This window comes from Cebus imitator, unplaced genomic scaffold (assembly GCF_001604975.1).
Source record: "Cebus imitator isolate Cc_AM_T3 unplaced genomic scaffold, Cebus_imitator-1.0 Scaffold232, whole genome shotgun sequence".
NCBI classification, from domain to species: domain Eukaryota; kingdom Metazoa; phylum Chordata; class Mammalia; order Primates; family Cebidae; genus Cebus; species Cebus imitator.
The window spans coordinates 917,269-920,987 of NW_016107547.1; positions in this window are offsets into that span (position 1 = coordinate 917,269).

The following is a 3,719-nucleotide window of genomic DNA, read 5'->3' on the forward strand; positions in this document are numbered from 1 at the left end:
AGTAGCTGAAAATCTGTGAGTTACTAAAGTGTGAGAGAGGGAAAAGTCTGCCTCCAAACACATATCCCTACTGGGGACCTGAAAATCCAGATCACAGAAGAATTTAACCTTACCTACAGCTGAAATGAATTTAGGGAGCCAACTGAAATGTGAAAGTAGAAGAAGCGGTGGAAAGAGCCCTGTAGGCACTCCTGGTTCCCAGGTCAAGGCCTGGGAAGCCATCCTGACTTTATCTCACAAGGGTCCTTGTAGAAGGCAGTGAAATTAGAAAAAGTTTACAGGGTGAAAGAAGCTTCTAACCAGTCTTGGTAATGATTTTGACTGAGCATAAATTTTCCTGAGTAGAATCAGGGGGGTGGGGGCATGCAAATGAGAAGTGCAGATACAAGCACAGAAGCCACAGCCAAGGATGCCAGCAGGCAGAGAGGGGCAAGCCCTAAAAGCCCTGCTTACTTTTCCAGTAGGCAGGCTTGAAACCTGAAGAAAGATCTCAGCCCGGCATATTGGTTGCTTGGATATAAACTTGGTGCTATTGGCTGGGCATGGTGGGAGTGAGAATGGACATGATGGCTGCATGGGATCTGGGTGAGGCCTGTCACTGATGACTCTTTTCTACTTTCCTGGTGATCTGGATGGTGCAGCAGAGGCATACATAATTCTCCCTTGTACTACAACCCTATTGACCTGAGAATCATCTGTGATGGTTAATATGGACTGTCAACTTGATTGAATTGAAGAATGCAAAGTATTCTTCCTAGGTGTATCTGTGAGAGTGTTGTAAAAAGAGATTAACATTTTAGTCAATGGAAACAAAGAGGCAGACCCACCCTAAATCTGGGTAAGCACCGTCTACTCAGCTGCCAGAGCACCTAGAATAAAGCAGGCAGAACAATGTGGAAATACTAGACTGGTTGAGTCTTTCTGTCTTCATTTTTTCTTCCATCTTGGGATGTTTCCTGCCCTCGCACATTGGACTTCAAGTTTTTCAGTTTTTGAACTCTTAGACTTACACCAGTGGTGTGTGAGGGGTTCTCAGGCCGTTGGCCACAGATTAAAAGCTGCCCTGCCGGCTTTCTTACTTTAGAGGTTTTGAGACTCGGACTGGCTTCCTTGCTCCACAGCTTGTAGATGGCCTATTGAGGGACTTCACCTTGTGACTGTGTCAGTCAATACTCTTTAATGACCTCCCTTTTATATATACTTTTATCCTATTAGTTCTGTCCCTCTAGAGAACAGTGACTAATACAGATTTTGGTTCCAGGAGTGGTTCTAAAGGAACAGATTTTTAAGGATGGATTTCTTTAGTTGGTTTCAGGGTTTCTGAAATTGGCTACTTAATATGATTAGACCCAAAAATGCTAAGGACTCTACTTCTAATAGTATAGAGAACACTGATAGTCCTTGACATAAACTGTTTAGAGTGTTATGTGAAATAAATGCATTTGATACTCCTGATTTGCCACTCTTGAGAGGTAAGGAGTTTAGTGACTGTACATAAGACCTTCAACCATATGTGGAGAAACAAGGAATATAATTGAGGAGTAAACTTTTTTTTTTTTATCTTGCCCAAATTCCTATCTAAGGGGTCTAGGAAGTCATGCCCTACAAATCATAAATTTTCATCAGATGGGTTTTATTTAACCCTATATAACATGACTTACTTTCCAACCTGACTCTGGCATAACATTATGAGAAAAGGAAGAAAATAAAAAATATTTTACCCCAGGACATGTTTATTTGCCATGTCTTGAAATGGCCCTGCAAAGTTGTCCTTTGTGGGAGAAAATCTGCATCTGTAAAGAGTGTCTATTAACATAGGTATATCTTATCCTTCCAGGACCTCCCAATCCAAAACAGATTAACTAAAAGTTCAGCACCTTTTAAAGATCCAAATAAGAAACATTTGTCATCTATTGTCCCTAAGGGCAGCCAATATAAGGCTTTAAAAGAACCTTGGTCTCCACAATCCTTTATCTTAAACTGAGCATTTCCTTTCTATAATCCCAGCCCTCTAAAAAAGCTCAACCAATTGTCAACCAGAAAATGTTTAAATTTAGCTATAGCCTAAAATCCCCCACTTTGAGTTGTCCCACCTTGCTGGACCAAATCACTGTGTTTCTCAAATGTATTTGATTGAGGTCTCATCCCTCCCTCATATGTATAAACCCAAGCTGCACCTGGACCACCTTGGTCACATGTTCTTAGGAACTCCTGAGGGCTGTGTCATGGACCACGGTCACTCATATCTGGCTCAGAATAACTCTCTTCAAATATTTTACAGAGATTGACTGTTTTCATCAACATAATAAAGTTGGTAGGTTGCTTCTAAGTTTACTGAGCAAAGTGAGGAAAGAAAATGGTGGGCTCAGGGAGTCTAACTAGCAGCTGCAGAAGTAAATACTGAGCCTGAAATCTTTTAAGATTGCCCTGAATGAGAGCCTTATCTCCTGTAGACAAAAGAGCTGAAGTTGTGGAAAATCAGACACAAACTCTTATCATGCAGGTGGCTGACCTGCAATGAAAGGTACATGCTCAGCCTTGCCGTGAGTCTACTGTTAAAGTGAAGACATTGATTGAAAAAGAATGGGACCCTGCAACTTGGAATGGGCATGTGTGGGAGGGTCCTGATAAGACTGTGGACGCTGAACTCCTAAATTCTGATGAAGCATTTTTGCCAAAGGAAAGAGCCTCTCCATCCACAGTGGTGGCAACATCTTCTCCCCCACCCACACTACCGTCAGCCTTTTCACCTTTGTCTGAGATTAACCATGCACTGCCTGAGACAACAGTGATGGCCTCCCTTGAGGGAGTTGCCAGGCAAGACAATACTGATTCCTCTCAGGACCCAGTCCCAACACCCCTGTTTGCTTCTAGGCCTATAACTAGACTCATGTATTAGCAGGCCCCTAGAGGTAAGGTTGAGAGTGTAACCTGCGAAGAGATATGCTACACTTTAAAAGAACTCCTTGAGCTTTCCAATTTATATAAGTAGAAATCTGGAGAACATCCATGGCAATGGATATTAAGAAGGTGGGATGATGATAGAAGGAATATAAAGTTGGATTAAGCTGAATTTATTGATATGGACCCACCAAGTAGGGCCCCTGAATTTAATGTTGCAGCTCGAGGAGTTAAGAAAAGGTTCTAATAATTTATTTGCTTGCTTAACTGAAATACAGAATAAAGATAGCTCATTGTGAGTGAGCTGAAAATGCCTGATCTCCCTTGCTTTAATGTAGAGAAATAAAGCTTAGGAAGATTGAAATGCCAAAGTGGATCAGTCACTATATACCTACTCTTCCCAGGTGAGAGGCTCCAGAAAACATCCCCTGACCAATACTTTGTGAAACAGATTTGTGAGAGGAGCACCTGCATCTTTGAAGAGCTCTGTGATTGCTCTTCTCTATATGCCAGATCTTACAGTGGGAACCACAGTCATTCAATTAGAAAATTTAAATGCAATTAAAATAATTGGATCCCGAGATAGAAGAGGCCAAGTGGCGACACTCAACCATCAAAGGCAAGGTGGGCATAGTTACCATAATGGACAGCAGAGGCAAAGCAGCAATCAGAATAGTCTGACTCGTGTAGATCTCTGGCATTGGCTAATTAATCAAGGTGTACTTAGAAGTAAAATTGATAGTAAGCCTACTGCATTCTTAATTAATTTGTACAAGCAGAAAATTTCCAGGTTGAGTGGACAAAAGACTAACTTGAAT